This window comes from Grus americana, chromosome 2 (assembly GCF_028858705.1).
Source record: "Grus americana isolate bGruAme1 chromosome 2, bGruAme1.mat, whole genome shotgun sequence".
Taxonomy (NCBI): Eukaryota; Metazoa; Chordata; class Aves; order Gruiformes; family Gruidae; genus Grus; species Grus americana.
Genome location: NC_072853.1, coordinates 115,959,785 through 115,983,961, shown reverse-complemented (window position 1 = coordinate 115,983,961; position 24,177 = coordinate 115,959,785).

The following is a 24,177-nucleotide window of genomic DNA, read 5'->3' as shown; positions in this document are numbered from 1 at the left end:
AAGATATTGAGGCAATCAACATAGTCACTTGGAGTATTCCTACTTTTAAGGAGCTGAGCAGGTAGCCAACATGTGTGGCATCCATCAGGTTATGCATAGGGATGCCGGTAGGTAGGTAGAATAAATTCACAACTCGCATTGTCACCAGAAAGATTTTTTCCTTCAAAATCTTCCGCTTCCAATTGCCAAGGCACCGTCTGCCCTTCTCAAAGCGCTGCAGCTGGAAAGGGAAAACAGCTCAGAAAGAAAGCCGCACTGCCAAATGGGAAAAGTGGCTTCAGGTGAGCCCTGGCCGTTTCCCAGCACACTCGGCAAGCGCGCAGCCAGCCTGCCCGACTGCATCGCCCCGCAGACCGTACGCTCATTAACAGGGCAACCGCAGAGAACAAAACGCCAGCCATATGGATGTCGTGTCCTTCTCCTCCCTCTGCTTAAGGTCCCAGTTAACTACAAGGAGCACTAATGCACATTGAGAGGGGGGCCGAGAGGCTCTGCAGGCACAGGTACCGGTTCCCATTCTGTCTACAGCTGGCGTCAGCAGCTTGTTGTACCTTTACACCGTCTTCTCAGCTACAAGCCAGAGCCTCAGCAGGGCCAGAGCTCTGCTTCGCGCAGTACAGGAAGGCCACTGGAGGAAAATTGGGTTCCAGGTTTCCACAAGCCAACTTCTCGCAGTGTTTTAAACAGCCACCGTTGACACATATTGCCTTTAATACATATAAATAGGAATTCTTTTCAATGCAGTTTTCACATTATTGCTTAAAAACATTTTTCTTCCCTTTGCCCATGTTTAATTGAACTAAAACCAATTTAACAGGCAGTTTGGACTAGGTGATCATTGTAGGTCCCTTTCAGCTGAAAATATTCTATTCTGTTCTGTTCTAACCAATTCTTAGTCCATCTTAGGCTACAGTGTATGGATATCACATCACATCTGCTTTGGGAGAGAAATACTTCTCTCCTCCCACTCCGTAGCCCCCTGTCTCCTACCTCTAGTGGTTGCACACAAGATGTCATTTCCATTATTTCCATTCAAGCCCACAGTGTTTTAGGAGCTGCTCCCTCATTAAAAGTGCAGAGGATGCCTGGAGCTGATAAACCTCTCTCTTCCTCTGCAGGGGATGAAGAATAATCCAATGGCTAAAACACAGGCTTGGAGTTCAGGGAAGATCCTTGCTCCTCTGCACATTCCCGTTCTGACCTTGGCCAAGCGATTTCCTTTCCTGTAGGGAAGAGCTTTGCAAAGTGAAGGTGTGACACAAACTCACGCTCTTCTGGCCGATATCCACCTGGACTCTGCTGTCTGCAGAGTTATCCCCAACTCTGGGCACGCAGAGCACTTGGAGTATCCAGCTGAGCGTTCAACTATAATTTTTGACAGAACCTCTATAAACAGGGACCTAATCCTCTGTTTCAAGAAGGAACCTTGCAGCACCATGGTCCTTGAGTGCTGAATATGAACCGACGAAATCAGCAGTGAGCTAAAACTGTGCTGAGCCTCCTTTGCAAAGCAGGGGTAGGCAAACCCACACAATGAACGAGCTGTTCGTTTCACAGCAAACTGAACTTTTGCTATGAATTTGTGTTGGGCAGAAGATTTAAAAAAAAATACAATTTAAAGTTACAAGTTTAAAATTCAAGTTCCAAACATAGCAAAACCCAATAATTAATACATTAGAACATGTTTTAAGGCTATATCACCAGCATTAGTCTCAGATTAAATTGTACTACAGATGGTAGAGAGAGAAGAGGGTGATCTAGAGAAATTAGTCTAATCCATCAACACTAAAAGCTTGGGAAAACACCAGCACAAACCACAATGTAGGTCAAAATAATGGAGGAACTCTGTGCCCACAGGGCAGTAGGAGAATAACAGAAAATGTGGGAAGAAAGAATTTAAAATGCCTGCATCCCAGTTCTCCTTTCTATGGAAGAAGTTGTATCCGAAGTAATGAATACACTCTGTCTTTTGGCAATGAGCAGCAGAGTGGAAGCACAGATTTACAACGGAGGTGGAAAGCCGTTAGATGAATTGCAGGACTTTTTATTGCCAATTACAATTTCATGGCAGGGTTATTATTTATTAAATATAGAAGCAGCTAGTTGAATTCTAACTGCTCTTAGGCTTAATTCCACTTATAAAAAGGCTGAAGAAATTATAAAGAGCTAGAGGAAAAAACCTTTGCAGTAGCAGGTGTGCTTCTGACTGCCTGCACATGGACACGCTCACATACAGAGGAATAAAAAAAGCCACTGTATGGAAGGGGAACAAGTTACACCCAATTTCCCTTTAATAAAGCCTAAGGTAGAGTAAAATAAGTGTACCGCACTGCTACCACTAACAAGCACCTGACGAACAGTTTGAACAGTGTAACTTCCTCAATTATTGAAGCTCAGGTTTTTAGAATCTCCAGAAAAAGATACACTTCACCCACTGCTCTCCCCTCCAAAAGCAGTGTGCAGATAAAAAAAAAAAAAAAAAAAAAAAAAAGAAAAAAACCCCACAAACCAAAAATAAACCCCAAAAAACTTGTTAGCAGGTGAAATGTATCCCAGGTCAGAACTGGTATGTGGGGAGTCAGAAGATAATATTGGCTATAATATGCAATTAAGTCCCAGGCCATTTCCCTAAAGAAGGATGATATATAACTTTAGGCAGCAAAGGGATGAGTTATTCAAATCCCAGCAGCTTTGTGCCAGCACTTACTTTGAATTCACTGGATTGCAGAGCAGGGGAAAGGGAGAGAGACCAGAGAGAAGAAGAAAAGTACTCCCCAAAGAAACTGTCTCAGCTTCATCAGAGAGCTTGTGTGGATAAAGTCTTTATTCCTTTGTTCATGCCGATATATGTCACTGCATATTGCCACGAGTGGTGTGTTTAATAACATGCATTGGCAAGAACAACAATGAGGATCTGGTATGCTATACAACAACTTTTTTTTTTTAGTGTCAGAGAAATAATACAGAAAAACAGTCTTCTGCAAGCCAGCTCTTCCTAGACTAGAATATAGATGTAAATTACTCACTTTGGTGTGATTCAAAACTTCATTTCCAAAATACCATAGTCTTTTGCTAATACATTTTTTAGGCATGCTTCTTTGGATATTAACTGGAATTCTTTAGACTATCAACGGCAGTACATTAATGTTCCTGATCACATTATGAAATGTATTTTCATTAAAAAATGGGGAAATGGACTGCTATCATTTCCATTTCTGCACAAATAAAACCATTTGATTACGGTTCCGATCCAACGACGAAGAAAGAGGAGTAAAACAGGAGTGCTCCACATGCTGACTTGGGAGCAGAAAGGACAGTTCAAAGAAACAATGCTTTCTAAAGAAAAATAGAAAATTTAGCAACTGACATAAGGTTTTGAATACACTTGATGTAAGTATTCACATCCCCTAGTGACCTAACATGCAGCAAATGGTAACTAGGCAACTCACTAACTCAGTCCAGTGTTTTTATGCCCCACATCTTAACAGACTTTTGTGGCTCTTAGACCACCGGCATTTCGATAAGACGTGCACAATGATTTGGATAATCTTATGCTAACGATTCTTTGCTCGCCACTGTAAGTGTGAGTATTACGATACAAATGCTCAGAGAAATGTGAAATAGTTTCTTGTTTTCAGAACGGGTATAATTACCTAATGGATCTCATGACACCTAGGCAGCCTTTGCCAGCTAGCCGGGGATGACCGCTCTATTTGCAGTAAGTTATGGACAGGCGGTGCCAGATCTTCATGGAAATAAACGGGCTCAACTCTCTTCGGCTCACAGGTTGTGCCCAAGCATGTGAGCTGATGATCCAGCTTGCTGACTCCACTTGGGAGTAGGTTATTGTTTTCTTCACATTAGTGGTGATATGCTTATATGTATAAGCAGAGCTGATTGTTATACGGATGAAACAACATCTCCGTTAGTTAGGAAAGAAATTTCCAGTCCTTGTCCAAACATACCTCTGAAAGAGGTCATACTGTTCTTGTAATAAAGCTATGCAGGATAAAATAATAGGTATCATCTAGGAAACAGGAGTGCAAAAAGTTTCCAGTTCATTACAGTGGTGTGGGCAGACTACAAAAATAGCAAATATAATACCTAATTTGTAAAAGTAATGACAAACTTGAAATCAGTGTGGGAGATATGTGTTGCTCCTGCTGCCCAGAACCAAGTCTTCAGAACTTTTAATAAGACCAAAATTGCTGAAGAGTTCCTTAGTTTTTCTCTTTGGAACAGAAAGAAAATTTGAAGAAATAAAATTAATGTTGTGCATCCACATGCGTATCAAATCAGGGAGAGAGTAAATGAAAGAAAAGGAAAACATCTCTACACTTGAAGCATTCATAGTTTTTTTAGCACAATTTGCTTTAGGAGAAAATAATGTTTTCTGTGGTTATGAACATGCAAAATGATTCTAGACTTTATACGAACTGCTGCTTGGGGATTAGATGAGGATTTAATATCTTTCTCAGAGAAAGGATTAATTAAAGTCTCTCTTCTTTGGGAAGGTGATGAGCAAAACAATTTCATATGTATATAGAGCTTTTGATTTATTTCTCTACAGAAATAAAGCGTGTATGATGATTTGTCATTTCATATCTTTTTCTTTAAAAAAAAATCATTGTAGAATTTTTCATAGGAGCTGCTGAAGGGATTTTAACATGCTTTCGAAATGTCAAAAGAAATTGAATCATGGGAGTGTTCTTTAAAACACTTTGAAAATCTATTGTTAAGAGCTAAGCAAATGCTGATTGAACATCACTAAGAATCTGTCCTTTTGATTCATTTTTTTCCATGCTTAAGAGTGAAATTGGTTAGGAAGTCTACTGGCTGGTTGATTGATAGACCTAACTGTATTTCCCATTTCCATGATTGTCTCGTGGAAAGTTTTACTACTCTTTTCATGAAAGGCCTCAATCATCATCAAAAAGCTGAAGAGTACACGCACACAATCTTTTTTTTTTGTTGGTAAAAATTTTCAGGTTTTGACTTTTGTGATGCAATTTTTTTTTAATGCAAGCAGACATTTACCATGAAAAATAAGTGTTTTCAAAGAAATTCCAATGCTATATACAAAATATTTTCAGTATCTTTTTTCTTTTGTCCATCTTTACTTGCTAATTCTAGGAATCCACTGCTGGATTCTTTCAGACTCAAGTGCAATTTGGATTGTTTCATCATTAATGCACAGCTATTATTACCAGATCAAATTATTTGCTGAATCTAATGAGAATGATGACATAAGAACAATGTGATGGTTTTGGATATGGCTGTGATTTCATTTCATCTATAATAATGTGTGGGATTAACAATGTCCTATATTTAATAAACTCTGGAACAAGATTTGTACCTAACTTTATTTAACTCATTTATGTGCCCTGCACCTTTATAGTCTCTTCAGCAAACTGAAGACGATGGAAGCTCCTGATATTTGGACTGTAAAATTTGCCAAAAAAAAAAAAAAAGAAGAAACTTTTATCCAAATCCAAGTACATTATTAGTGTCTGCTTTAAAGCATGGCTCACAGGTGAATTGATATCTCCCTTGTTTGACAGTTCAAGTTTTTTGTGCTTATTTTTTAAGCAAACACCCCGGAAGGACCATCCAAAATCGGATATTCTAGATAGCTAGAGCTCATTTTCTGATGCTCAGATTTGGTCCACGCATTGATATTCAACTGCGATGACAATGTATTTACCATCAGTCAAAGCCCTGAGCAATTACAAGAATATCCACCTCTCATTTTCACAGTAGGATTTGTCTTAGCAAAGTACTGTTTACATACTCTCTCTATCTGAATTATATCCCCATTTGCAGGTTAACTGGAACACTTCTATATGAATCGCTGTGGCTGCCCTGAATGCACAGCTGCAAGGTTTCAGTTAACTGAAGGCACGTGCAAAGGATGCTTATCCCGAAATATCTACAATTTAAGGGAAGGCACAAATTAGGGATAGACACTGGTAGGCTGCTGAGTAGAGGTGCTTACTAATTTGCACTGATTTCTAGCATTTGTTGACTGTTCTTGTGGCACTCGTGGAAGAAAAAACCAAGAATTTATTCCTGTGTTTACTCATTGCCCCTCTGTGCAGAGTTTCAGTTGTCTACACTGCTGCTGTTTAAACAACTGAATGAATGAATGAAAGAATGAAAGAAAATCGGTCTTTTTAGTGATAATAGGGAAATAATGTAGAAAATCTTCTTTCCTTAATCTGCATTTTCTGTTCCGAAGATCTTAGTACATGGTTTTCTAAGATGTATTTCCTGTTATCAGTCATCTTGCTATCAGCCATCTGTCACCACAGCTAGCAGCAGGCACTACAAATAGCATCTGAACTTTAGTGAAATCTGTTCAGGTAAAATGCCTTTCACTAACTTCTGTTTAATTTGGACGAAGATGCGAATCTGAGAATCTATGCTAAGTCACAGAAGACCATGAAATTATATTTGCAGGCCTTAGAAGCTGGTGTTTTACAGAACTCGGATGAAAATCCAACTAATCTGGCTCTGCCTCAGGGTCTGAAAGTCTGGAAATGGTTTTCACCACCTTGTGTCAGGAATGACACAAATTAGAGTATCTCACGGGAAACCTGCTGGTGCCTGGCCCCCTTCATTCTCTCCACAAAGCAGCAATCGATGACAGCTGCTGTGGAAAAAAAAAAAAAAGGAAAAAAAAAAAAGAAAAAGAATTAAAAATCATCCATTATTTGTTTCATGATAAAAACACCAGCAGACAAGTCTGAATTCCCTCCAGCACTGATACAAAAGTCTAAAAGAATTAGATATTTTACTGAACAAATAGTATTAAAAAAAACCCCCAACCTAAAAACATCTGGTTTAAACCATCAAGGCAAAAAAATCCAATTCTTAATTTCTTTGTCAAAACTATTTGACCCCAAACAAATTAATTTTACTCAAACCAAACAAGCGTTTTTGTGAAAGCTATTTTACAAGAATAATTTTTTATTATTCTTGTAAATATTATTCTTTTTGATTACCCTTGTAAGGCCTTCTCTTTTATGAGGAGTTCAACACCAGTAATCCTTAAACCGTACCCATTTTTTAATGAAATATCTGGCAAAATTTATATATAAATTTTTATTATACACACACACATATATATGTATATATAATGAGTAGATATTTAAATGGTTCAGGCCAAATTTCAGAGCTTCCTGCATATCCATTTAACACCCAAGAAATGGATATAGGAAAGCAGAGTTAGTTTGCAAAAAAAAAAAAAAAAAAAAAAAAAAAAATGCATCTCCCATACCAGAAGGGTAAGAAGCAATGAATGGCAAACTGAGAGTAATATCTAAAGCAGCAATCAAGAATGAAGGCTCTAATGAAGAACTTTACAAACTTTCCTGTACAGCTTCTCCCGGTAAAAGCCTCGGACCTCAACTAGATTTTCATGCCTTGCATCAGGTTCATTTCTTCAATCCCAAAGTGCAAGATGTCTAAGGCAAAGGCTTGTCAACTTCTGCTACCCTTTTTGATGATCATCTCTGTCCCTTGCTCAGGTGATCAAGATCTCTGTTCTGCAGCACAGCACAGGTACGAACAGAAAAGCAGGCAATATTCGTACTGATGAGCATACTCAATTACCAATTACCAAATATTTAGCATACCAGGGACCAACATCTCTCGGACGGAGTGGAGAGCAGTATTGTATGAACTGGTCTATCGATTTAAACACTGGTCAACTTTGAGGAGTATTTGCCTGAACTTTATAAGGCAATCTTAGCCCATAATTTTGTTATAGATCTTTTCCAAGGAGTTAAAGAAAGGATCGATGGCCTGCAATTTTACAGGCACTGGCATGGTCCTGTAAGACAAATATGGATTAACTGCCCCAGATTAAATATTTAATGCAATAAAATGCTTTTTTAAAGGTATGGAAGTGTGACTTGGCCATGCATTTTAATTATGCTTAAAAAAAGTCATGTCAGCATCTAATTTGTTCTGTTCAAATCCTAACATGCTCCAAATCATAAATCTCTTCTGTTTGAAGAAGGTTAAGATAGTCAAGGGACCGGATCAAATAATTAGGAATAGGTGAATTTAAAATCACTGTTCCAGGCTGTCAAATAGATTAGAGTTCAAAGACTGAACAGTAAATTATACATACATATAAAATATATGTACAAATTCTCATTCCATTTTTTTAATTGGAAAAATAAAGAAGAATATATGTTTTATTAATTCATCCCAGACTCTCTAGATACTCGGTCTTGGGTCAGCAATTACATTAAATAAGCTACAGTGAAATCTTTGGGGTACCTGTTCAAAATTAACGTGAGACTGTATCACATCATAGCATATCCATAGCTTAGTCTAGCTGAGACCGGATACAAGTATCACCTCTTCTCCTATACTACTTTTTGGACCTAAATGATGAGGAGGGGAGGTGTGAGCTCACTAATGCAGTGAAATGAAAATTGAAAATTTCATCTTTGTTGTTTCAGGTCAGGCCACTGGTTTTTTAGTTTAATTAAGCGTAAGTGAAGCTATAATGTTTCAAGACTTCCAAAATTCAGAAAATGAAATATTCCACTGTATTTGGTCTGGCTGAGATGGCGTTTATCGTCCCCATGGCAGCCCTCACAGCGCTGTGCTCTGTATTGGTAGCTAGCAAGGTGTTGATAACACACCAGGGTTTTGGCTACTGCTGAGCAAGGGGGTGGGCAACATCTTGGGAGGGGACACAGCCAGGACAGCTGGCCCAAACTGACCAAAGGGATATTCCATACCGTATGATGTCTACTCAGCAATAAAATCTAAGAGAAAGGAGGAGGAAGTGGGGGCATTTGTTATTACGACGTTTGTCTTCCAGAGCAACCACTACGTGTACTGAAGCCCTGCTTCCCGGGAAGTGGACGGACATTGCCTGCTGACGGGAAGTAGAGAATATATCTTTTGGTTTTCCTTTGCTTCGGCATGCAGCCTTTTACTTTTGCTTTATTAAACTGCCTTTATCTTGACCCACAAGGGTTTTCCCATCTTATTTTCCCCCCCTCCCCATCCTGCTGAGGAGGGGAGTGAGAGAGCAGCTTGGTGAGCACCTGGCCTCCAGCCACGGTCAGCCCACCACATCCACAGGGAAAGTTGTAATTTTTTTTAACTTTTATTTTAGCTAAAACTCTTTGCTAAGTTGAATGCTACTTGTGAAGGCAAAAAACCATAAGGTTTTACCGCACTGGCTTCTTACTGGTCGTGCTGGTTTTGGCTGGGATAGAGTTAATTTCTTCATAGTAGCTGGTATGGGGCTGTGTTTTGGATTTGTGCTGAAAACAGTGTTGGCAATGTAAAGATGATTTTATTGTTGCTGAGCAGTGCTTACACAGAGCCAAAGCATTTTCTGCTGGGACACACCGCCCCACCAGCGGGATGGCTGGGGGTGCACAAGGATTTGGGAGGGGACGCAGCCAGGACAGCTGACCCCAACTGACCAAAGGGATATTCCACACCATATGGCGTCATGCTCAGCGTATAAGGTGCTGGGGGAAGAGGAAGGAGGGGGGCGACGCGTTTGAAGTGAAGGTGTTTATCTTCCCAAGTCACCGTTATGCGTGATGGACCCCTGCTTTCCTGGGGACGTGGTGAATAGGAAGTGGTGAACGAATTCCTTGTTTTGCTTTGCTTGTGTACACAGCTTTTGCTTTACTTATTAAACTGCCTTTACCTCAACCCACGAGTTTTCTCACTTTTACCCTTCCAATTCTCTCCCCTATCCCACCGGGGGGAGCGAGCGAGCGGCTGCGTGGGACTTGGCTGCCAGCTGGGGTTAAACCATGACACTGGTTCTCAGTGGTTTGCCTGCTGTTGAACGTGGATCTCAGCTGCACGGCACCGTTTAGGAGCACCGCCCTTCTGCTCAGGACAGAGGCAGACTATTTTTCCTCTTCCCCTCTGTTCCTGGTATCAGCTGAGCTGGCAGGTAAGAAGAGCTGGATAACAGAGAGGGGAGCATCCTCACGCCTTCCTCCCCTGGGCTCGGCTCCTTTGCTCACAGTGTAAAAGGGGCTCACCTCCAGTCCTGGGTGTCCCCCGAGAGGTTCAAGTTTTCCAGATTAGGAAACACAACTGTTTATTGTTACAGTTTGAGTGGCAGGTAGTTTAAGGCTTTTACCACTACCTGCGGCATAAACATAGTGCCTGGGTTTTTAAATGCTTTTTTACAGCATAGACCATTAAACCATGTTGGAGTGTCCCTCCTGAATGCTATAAAGTGGATAAATAATATGTCAGGCTATTTGTGGTTTCTGCACCTTTATTGCTGCCTTGCAAATGGAAGAGTTAACCTGACAATCTAACACCAACAATTAAAATGAAAGAGGTGAGCAACACTTAAATTCACAGCATGGAGCACCTTGAAGGCCACCCAAAGTGATATGTGCTAGAGCAGCCAGCTTATGAAGTGACCGCGCTGCCCGAGTGGCCACATCCTGAGGTACTTACCTCCATAATGACACCTCACTAATGAACGCGCTCGTATTTGATTGCTACTGACAGGATTTCAGTTGCAGCAGAGCAGACTTTCTGTGGGTCCGAGCAAACCAAATCCACTTGTGGAGGTGAATTGCCAAGCTTGCCCTGGTGTATCCCGTGTATCTGTGCAGTGGGGAAAAGGCAGCACTCTGTGACTTTAAAATGAAGCATCGCACCCCTCGACAGCTAGCTTTCTTCTGGAGACCAAAGCGAGCGTGAATTTTTTTCCCAGGTTGCAGTGAAAGTTCAGTTTGATTCCCCAGCCTGAAGAGACAAGACTAAATTTCATTTGCACACAATTGTTGTCCCATAACTATGTTAAAAAAATCAATAGCACAGCTGTTCCGTGGCATGCCTTTTTCATAAGGTACATCGATGCTACCAAAACCAGTGACTTTCCCAAGCACCCACTGCCACAATCAGATATAAGAAACCTTGAAAAATGGCAGCTTGCAAGTGGCTGATCAGATTCTAGCATTTTGCAGTATCGTGACACGTTTTTTCCCCAAACAGCTTCTCAAAGGCCACTTTAAGTCCATGCATTCTCTGAAAATAAAGCACACAGTACAGGGCCTAGACTTGAAAAGGCAGGCGTCAGCCGCTGCCTGTCTGTAAGTCATCTATGCTTGTTTCCAAACTTGGGTGGAAGTTTGAGGACAAAGCCAGCGTTTAAAACACAGCTAAACTTTTATGGTTTTCCTTGCAAAACTGATAGGGGCTTGACAGAGCATCAGTGGCAGTAGGGAGGATCTTGAGGAAGAGGTAGTACTCCACGGCTCTTACCACAGGAACCCGTGAAAAAGAGAAGTGAAAGCTAACTATGCTGATGTTTAAAAATCAGCAGCAGCACTTGTCTAGCCAGACCCCAGCATCCCCAGCAGGAGCTCCACATGCTGCCCACCGGAACCAGCAGAAAATTCCCTACCGATGTAGGAGGCAGCAGGATGGGTTTCTCGAGGTGATTACGAGTGACTACCACACCAGTCCTGCCCACATGGCTCCAGCAAGAAGTTGGAGGAAGGACACAACGGGACAAATTACATAAAGCTCACCAGAGTATTAGTCACACTACTGCACAGTTCTCCCATATCATCGAATTTTTCACTGTCTCATATCCATGAGCGTACCTACACCATCAAGTATTCCCAGCTGCTGCACAGACACGTTTCATTATCCTACCTTGAAATGGAGTAAGTTAAAAAGCAGGCTTTCTAGCTCATGGAAACTTTCTTCCCTTCACTCCCACAATCACTATTCTTCCACTTTGCCCTTCCAAACTTTTGTATAAATTGACAAGCCAAAGATCTGAAAGGGCTCTTCTCTGTGCAGCTGTCTGTTGAGAGCCAAAAAATTAATGAGCTTTGGTTTTCTAAAGCCAGAGACTCTGCAAGCTCTGATGTGGTTCTGCAGGAACTGCCTGGGATTCAGAAAAACCACACTGAGCCTGATGCGTGTGAGATCCAGTACTTCAGGTAAATCACTGGCCTTTGATAAAAGAGAACCCTGCCTCCTACTTTACCAGCAGCTGTTTTTTCAAGTTCTGCCTCTCAGTCAGTTATGATCCTTTTTACTGTCCATAACATGTCAATGCCATACGAGGCAGCGTCTCCTAAATCAGGGGTTTACTGGTAACGTCTGCTCATCTATAAATCCTACTCAGTACAGCCATAAACCAGCTTTGTTGGTGAAGTTATGAATTCACAACAGGACTTAAGCTTTGCACCTCTATTCTCCACCACCCTATATGACACTCAGGCAGTTAGGCTCCATATATCACGTGCCAGAAGAGTTAGGTGCTTCGGGCAAAGATTCTAAAAGTTGGCGAGTAGAATGAGGGAACGCTTGAGCTAAGAGGAAACATAATGTTGCTTAAACCCCAGCTACATTTACAAATTCAGTATTCTCAGCTGCAAGAAACTTAAAATTTGCAGCCCCTCCTTTAGCTGTAGGTAGGCATCACAGCATTTCCACAAAGCAAGATGAGTTCTCCATGTAGAGAAGCTATGTTATAGACAGGAGCAAAGCAAGACAACCCCTCATCTCTTCAGTAAAAAGTCCAAACTTTAAAAGTCTGAAGCATTTGCAGCTATAAAGCAACTGCCCTCTTCAGTGTTTTCAAATAGCTATTGCAGCCATTCTTATTCAATAATACCTCTTTCCTTAGCAAAAGAGGTAAAAATAATGCCGGTGAGCAGAAGATCTATGATTTATAATGTGAACATTATTAAGTACCTTATTTAAGCATTAATCTTTGACCTTCACAAACGTAGTGACAACATACAATGATATTTGCTGGAGGCAACTGTTCTTTCATACTCACACAACAGCATTATTTATAGCAGCAGTGCACATCTGAACAACAAAAGAGCATGAAAGGTAGCGATGAAAGATGCATTGTAACAAGCAATAAATCAGAGAGCACTGAATTGTTGAATGCTAAAGAAAAGGAAGCCGCATGAAAATAACATTGTGATTTAGCAAAAACCCTTAAAATGTGCTTAACGCTAAGCACATATTTATTTCTTAAAGAATTAGTGAAATTTAAGCTTTCATTCAGAATTAAGTATGTTCTTAACTGTGCTGCTGAGTCAGGATCTAAAGGAGGATGATATTTATGATGATTTCCATCCAAGTCTACAAGATAAACAATGTTTTCAGGGAAATTCATAAAGCCATCAAACACATAGGCGCATCTCAGTCGATAACAACAAATATCACTGACAGAATAAACTTTATTAGCATTCATTTCAGATTGAATTAGTGACATTCCTGCAAGCGTTCATTTTTCACCTTCTACTAAAGTGCTTTTGCTCATGAAAAACTGCTTCAGGAGTCTTAAATACATCTAGGAGCTGTTACAGGTAAACCTTTCTCCTTTACCTATCATTTTCATGCAGTACTAGGGCAGCAATTCAAGAAATTCAGGAATGAAACATTGAATTCATATCTTTGGTCTCTATCTTTGCAGACTGCCTATGTTTTTCATATATGTGGGATACTTTTAAATGTGTATAGATGTTTGTGTGCGTGCATATGTATGACCTTAAATAACAATTTAAACATTTATCTAAAAAATCTCCATATTCAGCACTTTCATTGAAAAAGTGCTGTTCATGAAGCCATTAAGATTTTGTCTTTCCAATATTTAGCACAATTATTTTATTCAAATAATTACCTTTTCACTGACTTAAAATAAAAACCTGTTATAGTAAAAATGATCAAAAGCTTAGGTTATGTGGCCTGTGCAAGGACACGAAAGAACTATTTAATCAGGAGAGGAAATGAGTGAAGACAGACATGGAACCAGTCTTCAAATCCACCAATATGGGATGGAACAAGATGTGATGGACATAAATTGCAGCAAGGATGTTAAGGTGGACATTAGGAACAAAAAATACTTCTCTAATTGCAAGGCAAGGGAAATCTCTGAGACGGATTGCCTGGGGATGTAATGGAAGCCCATCCCAGGAGCTTTTCTGGTTTGGTTAATGAAACATCCATCAAGAAGGATTTAGGAATAAATTTATCTTGCCACAAGGGTAGGAGACAGATCTCTTGACATGCCATTCATCCATATTTTTTCTAATTCTAGGGTAGAAGCTAAGTAGAAAGTATCAGAGAAAAGGGGAACAGAGGAGAAATCATTCTAGTTTCTCTATGCCAGTCTGAAGAGTCAGATACCACATTGTGCTTGTATGGTTGTGGCTCCCCACAGTACCTGTATGATGCACACATTTTTATCACCTCTGCAGTAGGAATCAGCTGCCTAGATACCCTAAAGTCTACAAAACACCCCGTGGGGCTGACACGGATTCCCCACTGATAACAGACATTACGGCCACCAGGTAATTTCCATTTATTAAGATAAATGCAAATGCACCTGCTCTCCCTTAGTGGAATTTTGCTCTTTGCTCAAAAGGGACCATAGATTTTATTCCCATTTTCATGTGCGTACATGCTTTGGCTTAGCAAAACTAGCTCCTGCTATTGGTCTTTGGTGATGTAAGGTAATATATCTGACTGCGGGAAGCAATCTTTGATACAAACAGAGAGCATCCTTGTACATTAAATTAGTTTCAGCCTGCGTCTATAATGATGTGACAGTGTCTTTGCAACGAAAGCCATTTGACTCATACTGTCTTTAAATACTGAGAATCCTAGCAGCTGCAGAGGTCAGCATCGAAGTGTGAGTCATAAAAATGAATTTCAAGCTCAGTTATGTAATGAATCTGAGCGTAGAGCCTCCTTTGCGCAGAAATAAAGCAGAACTTTTTGAAACAAATGAGAAATGGCCAGAAGGAGAAAACTGTTTTCCAGTCTTTGATGTAAGTCACTGGTCTTTTTCAGTTTGAAGACCCCATAAAAGTTTTCCAGTGAAGCTGTATATCCTCTTCAGTGAATTTAAGCCTCTGCTGATAGGTTTGCTTTGCTTTGCTTAGCACTCCCACTGATCCCTTAGAAGTTGAAAAACACAGGCATATGTGAATTCCCTGAATCCAGTGAAGTTTAAAAGGGCATAAAAATTACGCTCTTCACAAGTCTGCCTGAAAACGTTTGTAATTACCTAGCTGTTCTGCTTGCAATTAAGGAAAGTGCACCCTGCTTTGTGTAAATAATTTAAAATTATCAACCTTTTCCCTTCGAAGACATGACACCAAAGGAGGTAAGAACATGAGTATTTCAGAGCAGAAATAGGCTCCAAGTAAGGTTTCTGTTGATGGCTTTTCCGATGTTGTCATACTAAATCGATTTCAGAAGATTTTTAGGCTACCATTCCAATATCAACTGAAATCAATGATATGGATATTAATGAGGAATAAAGACCAACTAGTTGCAGTTTTAGCATGTTTTCAGTTTTCTGTGAACAAATAGCTAAAGACCAATAAATACTGGCCAATTTTGCACATGTGCTCTATGCTAGGTACTTCTCAAGTTAACTCATTTCAGCTGCAATTAAAAATAGCCCAATTTTAAAATTATTTCATTAAAGTTTGCTTAATGCACTGTGGGAATCTATAGGATTTTGGCCGCCGATGCCTGGAACTTTGAAACTCTGGAAATAATCCAATGCAGCATTCAGAAGGGTTTTTGCAACCAACAGAAAAGTCCACAGTTCAAGTGTCAGACATTATGTCTCCACCAGTTGGTGCTTTGATCAGTCCATTACACCGATGCTACAGAAGTGATGTAAAACACAGCCAGGACCGCATGGTAGCTATTTTTACATGCTTTGAACAGCTGCACAAAAGAACACACTGCAAAGAGAAGACAATGAGATTTGCTGTATCCTCGTCTGGAGCTTTTAACCACCCATTTATTATTTATGCCAAGCTGTAAAAATGATCTGTGCTTGGCAGTCCTAACGGGACTGAAATTATCTAGGTGAAGTGACACTGTGCTCAGCCATTGACCTTCCTGCAACTAGGGCATACCTGATGCATCCTGATTTTAATTTACTAAATAGTGGTTTATTTTCCAGTAGGAAAAATGATATACTAATTCTCTCCAGCTGTATCTCAGGATACATTTTATATGTGGTGTCATTTTATTTAAATGTCACAACCTATGTACCTTCTTTTCACCCAGAAGCAGCACAGAAATATCAGACATCATTACAGAAATATTTCATTTTCAGATGGAATGTTGTTGATAACAAAAATATGATGGGCCACTAATCCTTATTTATTTAATTTCTCTGTCTTGCACTGAATGGGACATGCTTTCCTAACCCCTCTTCCCTCTTTAGGGATTCACTTCAAATTTACTCAATTTAGAGCTTTTCCATTCACATATTGGGTCGGAATCTAAATGGAACAAACCTCCAGGTTCATATCCAAGCCATAAATTCTACTCTTAAATCCTCAGTCTTTCAGTTAGTGTTTTATGCTACAGCACATTACCTTCATAAGCACTTCCTTTCCTATTTTAATCCACAGCACCATCTAGGTCTTTTCTGTTCAAGCAAGCTGCTCCATCCTTCTTCTGGGTCTTTTCCTGGGTGAGGTTTGGGGACTTTTTTTGCTCTTCCTTCCTACATCTCATGGGACATCTATAATAAAACTGAATTATCTTCTAAAAAAAAAAAAAAGGGTCCTGCTGAAATCTATGGAAAATCTCCCACCAAATTCAGTAGGGTGACAATTTCATTCTCCAAGAGAAGAGCATTTTTCTAATATTGGTTCATGTCCATCAACAGTCACAGTTTTTAGACATGCATACCCTTCTCCACGTACGTATTATTTTAACTTAAAACAGTGACAGGTACTGGTCAGAGAACTGTTAATTTCCCATGCCCAAACTCCCAAAAATTCAACCATGAAAATACTTGGAACCACTACTTAATATTAGTTACTGTATTGTTTGCAGCAACGACTATGCATGTCACACCTTCCCTCTTCCACCTCCGCCTGGTACAGTTACTGCACAGTAATAATATAATGCCTTCTCTGATGATACAGGGAATCCCTTCTTTCTATACCTGGACAGTTGTAAAAGGCATCTTTATTGACTGACCTGCTACCTCACCTTTTTTTTTTTTTTTTTTTTAAAGTAAGGGTGATCACATAATCTGGAGCTCCTTGAAGACCTTTATATACCTCTACTGCTGCATCGGCATCCATTATCCTTAGTGTGGGCACATCCCACACCAAAAGATCTTGGCATAGACATCAGAAAGTCCTAACTTCTAATCCTTGCCCTTCCCCTTTCTGACTGGGAAAAAGACAACTTCAGTAGCATTTTAGTTTCCACAGAACTCACGTCAATTTTAGCTCTTTACCAAAGACCTTTCATTTGTCATGAAACCCAGTAACAATGCTGTTATGTCACCAGTATATTGTGTAATATAATTTTTAAAAATTGTAAAAGTTTGAGTATTTTTCTAGCATTTCTTAAATTGTTTTTATTTTGCAATAGATTTTTGCACATTCTTGACAATTTTTCTCTGCCTATGTTAGTAGTCAGTGTATTTCTCACACTTACCTTTCCCAAAGAACAAGATGTACTGTTATTCAGGTTCCATTTTCCTTTTTTGTCCTCCTTTCTGAAAAGTCAGAGAGAGAGAGAAAGAAAAAGCACAATGAAAACAGTATTGACAGAAAAAGGCACTATATTTTTTAAAAGAGAACTGCATTTCTGCCATTAATTCAAATATGACTATACCTAGTCATAATTTTAAAATTTAATCTAAATCTAACATCATGAAGCACCATCTTTTCAGTTCAATTCCTGACCATGAGTTTCTTCAGAAGCTTAGAACTGGAAATTTTAAGGTAAACCTATACAGCAATACCCTTCTACAGTAAAGAAACAAAAAACACCCACATGGATTCTGTCTAATCACATTATATTTTCAGTAATTTTTCCAACAAATGTTTGTTCCACCAGTGGTGTTGGACTAAGAACATAGTCAAGAAGCACCTTTTACTTTCAGGTTTTTACTGTTACATTAGTTTTGCAGGCATTTTTTTTCCCCATTCTTTTCTCTTTCTTACTGTACTCCAGGTTCACCTAGGGGGAAAAAAAGCCAGATTTTTTAAAACTAGTATTTCACAACACTTGTCCGGTTCCTATTATTTTATTTACTGAGCAGCTTCATAAAGTCAAGTACCCAGAAGTTAATTGTAAACATTTATTCTTTGTATTTAAAAAAAAATGGTCAAATTTCTAAGTTAAACTGACATACCCAACTTACCCCAGGGGTAAACCAAGCAAAACTCAGGAAATTCTCAGAATTCAATCCCTTAAATTGAATCATCGCATTTTTGGCTTATTAAGTGATTTGCTCAGTCCTGCTTCTAATGAAAACCAATGCTTTTTAATGAACGAGCAATGGGAATGGCATTCAGAAAACTTCCACTGAGTAGCCTTGGCATCGTATCTTTGGCTCAGTGTAGCTGTAGAGCTTTAGACCTTACCTGCTTAAAAGTTGGTCTTCTCATAAAATGTTTAAGGTATATGCAGAATATTCAAGTTGCACTGTATTGTCATGCAAATTTCGCTTAGTTAATTCTAACTGAAAGAATGTTTTATTAAACTGTTACATAGTTTTCTCACGCAATATAAATGTTTTGTCATTATTCTCTCCTTTTCCATTTCCTCCACATTCATTAGGTAGTTTATTTATATGTTCATGCAATGTCATGAGAGAAGGGAACGCTAGTGCTCTGCACTCCTCGCAGTTTTCCTCCTCTTTTAGCTCACAACTCTACTAAATAGTTTTCAAAAGCTTTCAAATGAGGACTGGTTGAGAGGCAAGGTACCCCTTCTCTTCCTCTCATGGAAGCTTTTTGGGTATTTATTCCCTCTGCCCGCTCATTTTAAACTTCTGACATGGTCGCCAAGGTCCTGAATTTTATCTCCTCTCTTGTTCAAGGGGCCATGTTTTTAACACAGCCCTAAATGCCACACTGAACCGATCTGAAGCCACAGATGTAGCTCATTTGTCCCTTCAAGCAGTGCGTTCCCACCAACGGCAGAGAGACAGAAGGACACATCGTTCCAACAGCTTTCCAAGGGCTGTTGCCAAATACGCTGCTCAGAGAGTATTCTGGCAGCATTTGCAGCCCACAGGGGACCCACCATGCTGGAGCAGTCCATTCCTGAAGAACTGGACCCTGTGGGAAGAACCCACATTGGAGCAGTTCATGAAGGACTGTCTCCCGTGGGTGGGACCCCATGCTGCATCAGCGCAAATGTGTGAGGAGGAAGGAGCAGCAGAGATGACGGATTATCAACTGACCACAACCCCTATTCCCCATCCCCATGTGCCACTCGGAGAGTGGGGGGAAGGTGGAAGAGTCAGGAGTGAAATTGAACCTGGGAAATATGAGGTGGGGTGGCGAAGGTGGTTGTAGTTTATTTCTCACTATCCTCCTCTGTTACTAATTGATAATAAATTAAATTACTATTCCCCAAGTCGAGACTGTTTTACCTGTGGCAGTGATTGGTAAGTGATCTCCTTGTCCTTATCTTGACCCATGAGCTTTTTCAGTATATTTTCTCCTCCTGTTCTGCTGAGGATGGGGAATAAGCGAGCGGCTTGGTGGGCAACTGGCAGCCAGCCATGGTCAACCCACCACATGTAGAGGAGTGGAGGTGTGGTGTAGGTATTCTGCTTTACCTGAAGAATCATCTAGAGACACGTGGGGCTCCTTGTCTCCTTTTTTGCTCTGCGTAGTCCCTGGTAAAGCTGCAAATGTGATGGTGGGTATTTTAAAACTTAGCTTGCTTGCTGTTCATTTCTTTAGACAGCAAATTAAAAAAAATATATAATCTAAGCAAATTGGTCTGAAGCAAAAATGGGCAAGTTCATTGAACAAACCTTTTGAACAAACTGGTAGAGATCAGCTATTCCTAGTTAGTATTCTTTATTTTTCTTTTTTGTGACTTCCTTTATACATTTATAGAAATGTCCCTTAACACCAAGAGAAACATTTGGTTCCATACCTGCCATGGAAAGGACAAATTCCTGGAAGGCAGCACAAGCACATCAAACCCCAGCTCCATTCTGACAGAGTTTGTGTAACACAGTGCTTTGTGCCCTGCAGAGAGGCATAATAAAACCAGATGTGCTAAGCATTTCATGGCCTTGAAAGAGAAGCAAGGGTCCTCTCTGTGTTATGACAAGTATTTTTGGAAGAGAAATATAGTTAAAATAACCTTTAATTTTGTGAGAAGCAGCTGCACTCAAATTTTACGAGGAATTTGGTACAGGCCACAGATACAACCTCTGCCTCACACATTGGTCTGTGTGATTGAAGGGATGCAGGCTGGACCAGCCGGGAGGTGTGCTGCACTCTTAGTTAATGTGTGTTACCGTTGCCAAGTAACATAAATTCAGTGCAATAGTCAAATACTGCCATAAGTCAACAGCTCCCCTCCAGCTAGTCATCAATCTTGAAATAAGTTGCTGAGATGCAAACACAACCTTTTCGTTATTTCTCTGTGATGGGATATTGCTTTTTTCCCTCCTATTTTCTCCCCTCCATTTCTTTCTCCTCCCACCCTACTATGGGCAAAAAAGTGTGACAAAAATGTTTGCTGATCTGTCACTGTTTCTTTAACATTAAATCAATAGCTACTACTCTCAGTCCGATGTTTTGGCATGTTGTTCCCTGATCAGCTGGAAGAACCCAGAGTCAGGCCTTCCAAGAGTTACCTTCCTTCTCCTGCCACGGTCTACCCAACCAGTTGTGCTTACATGATCCAGGGGTTGTGTAAGTTTTGAGTCACTTGTCTCAGGTGTTGAAAGAGAAAATGTCTCTGTGGTCCCCAGTGTACAATGAAGTTGAAGGGAAGAGGACGGGTTGTCCTCCTGGACTGCACAGCGCTGCAGCTTTCCAACCTAAGGGTCATAAGCAAGCCCAGATTTAAAAAACCAACCAACCAACCAACCAACCAACCAAACAAACAAAAAACCCAAACAGAAAACCCCAACCCTTTCATACACAGGGGTTTTGGATACGATTGAGCAAAGACCTTACACATATGGAATCTCAAAATACACAAAGTCCCATTGGCTTCAATGAAAATTCAGAGACACGTTTACGCACCCTCATGGGGCAAGGCCTTTGTGAAAGTTACACAAGGTTTGTTAAGTCCTCTGAGAGCTTTGTATGGTGGCACTTCATATGTGCAGGTGGCAAGAGACATCTTACCTCTACTGAAGTCAACGACACAAACAGTTTCCATTGGAGAGCAATAGATGTCAGGATGTTTTAAGCCAGGAGATCCAGATGATGGGCTTATAAAATATAGCTTAGCCTCTCAGAAGGGAGGAAAGCGTTCAATCATTATTTATTTAGGTTCAATTCAGGCTTTAGTTCATCCATATTTATTTAATGAGTTCAGGTTCAGTCCCCATTCAACCCACCAACAAAGAGAGGTGGAACTTAAAATGGAAATATTTGAGGTCTTTTGAGTATTTTAAAATTTCACAAGTTACAATACTTTCGCAACTAAAAATGTATTTGAGAAATTCATAGATGAATTAAGTAGCCTGAAACAACATGTTTTTTTCTGTGCTTAGTTGGTTAAGACCTCAGAAAGACTGATAACATCAGATGCCAGCAACATGTACTTACATCGCTGGACTAGATGGAACAATTTTTGTTGGTTGATATGTCCGAGTTACATCATTTCAGTGATGATGCTAGAGAGTTAGTGTGGTTCCTTGCTTACTGAGACAAGGTCCATGTGCAATGCATTGGTTGGATTCTTCTTCAGAGCATTCCTCCATCCAGATCTCCATAGAGTTCATGAAATCTTCAAATTAGAAGAAAGAAATTCCAGTTCTTCATATGCACTTCCAAGGTCAGGTATGTTTAACATTGATTCTGTAATGTCATTATTTTTGTTTTCTGAGTAAAAGATGTCTTCATTTGTACGTGTGTTGGACAAAACTTTATGCTGCCATTGCCCAGATTTGAGACTAGGACTACTATCTGTGACAATTATACACATCTGATGAAATGTGTATGTTCATACAGTGTTTGTTCTTCATCTTTTTCCCAATGACATTTATAAAGCTTCAGGAGAAGAAACAACCCAATGGCTATAGATGACTTTTTAATAAAATACCATGAGGTTCCCCACAGTGCTGTTCATATTGCAGAGTCTTTGTTGTTGTCTTAGCAGGCTTCAGCACTACCATAATTCCTTCAGTGGTATCCCATACTCATTTCTGTTTCAGGATAAGTACTTCAGGTCATTTTAAGCAGTAATCAGGTGTTTTATATGGTGGCAGAAATCCATGGGCTCAAAGAGTTGCTTAAACTTACTTTAATCTTAATGTCATCTGGTAGAACAAACTAAGAGGGCTTTTAGCCTGCTTTTCTAAAAAAACCCAAAACGTATATAATCACACTGTCTATCTTTCAAATTCCCCTTAAATTTTGAGTCCACTGGCAACTTGCAGTCACATGTGGCAGAGTGCTGAATGTGTCCAAGACATTGAGATCCTACAACTTCATGTGCATCAGCTGTAGAAAGGACCCACAACAGAGAATGTTTTTTTTTTTCTGCTAGATTTTCCATTTTCCTGAGCAACAACAGGTCACACAATATATACACACAGGTATGTACACACAGAAGCCACAAAAATGCATGGTACAGCCACCAAAATGCGTGAACAATCTATCGCACATGGTTGCTTCTGCCCAGGCAAAGGTGCACAAAGACAGAAGGGAACATAGGAGACCACTGTAGTGAATACAGTATGGTATTTCACAAGTATTTTTTTTTAAGGAGACATACATATCATGCCTTAATAATCATAGGAGAAATTGCACTAATTTTAACTTTGAAAAATAAAGGAAAAATACCTTGCTCTTATTTTAAATGCATAATTTTTAATGCCCAGAGAACATTCTGTGCTGCAACAACACATTTATAGCATCTTATTCCTTCTGGTCTTGAGGCAAAACACTCAATCAGTAAAATTTGTCTTCCCTTAATTTTTGTTGATGGTAATGACTGTTGTCACTATTCTTGTACATCTGAGGTCCTAGTAATTTTCAGCATTTCAAGTCCTAACAGCATAGGGTCAATTATTTTGCAGGATACTGATTTGTAAACACTTAGAGTGACTGAATTTAGGAGATGACACAGGAGGTCATTTTGCTGCACTTTTTGGAGCAGTCACTATGAAATACAAAGAAGTGACCATGAAAAACAAACTTTGTGTTGCAGTAACCTTATTGGGTATGGATTTAACCGAGGATGTGTTGTTGAAGGAAGAAGTCACTTAGGATTTGAAAGAAAGGCAAGTGCAGCAGATTTCTCAGGTTGATGTACTTGCGTGAGTCTTCACACTGGCAGATAGCTGCTCTGGTTCCCTCACTTAACCACTGAATTTGTTTCTTTACTTTAGCACTGTCATATCTCAAAGAACATTCCCAGGGAACGTTTTTTTCCATTGTCTCCCTGACTGCAGCTCAACTGTTGTTGTAACATACACTGCAAGTAACATTTTATGAATTAACCAGAGGGAGGAGAGATGTCTGCTTACATTTTCCCAGAACTGAATTAAGGATAGCAATGTGTTTTTTTGAAAAATAACAGTAAGAGGTCTGAGATGCTGCACTGTGGTCTTGATCTGTGCATTGTCCTTCCACTTCAAAACCCAGTGCTGTACACAAGATTTCTCCGACTCTCACATGACCAAGGAAGCGAGTCGAGTGAAAAATCCCCCCCTCTAAGTGGCAAAGGGTGGCCATGTGCTTTTCAACATCACCCTTACTCCATTTGTCACTCCTAGCATAGCTGTATAAAGCACTTGCTACTAGCTGTTATTAAAAAAAATACAAAACAAAAAAAAAAACCAACCAAACAAAGAAAACAAAAACCACTTTCAAGCATAAAATAGTTTTTTTCTAATATTTCTGAGAGGTTCTTCCCTAGACAGACACACACTATTTCTTTCTGGTTTCGATTTGGTAGATCTACTGTGGTTCAGACGAAAGCATGTGTTCCCACTGATTTTCTGCTTTAACCACTTGCTGGACAGTAAGCTCAGGAGCATTCAATAAGGACTCCTAATGCCATAACCCACTGAACCCTGGATAAAGGATTGGTCTTTAATTTCAGCAGCCTTACCAAGGTTATCTTAGGTGAGCAACCGCCTCCTCCCCAGGCACGTGGGGGCACTGCAGGCAGCTTGCTCAGCACCACATTAAAATC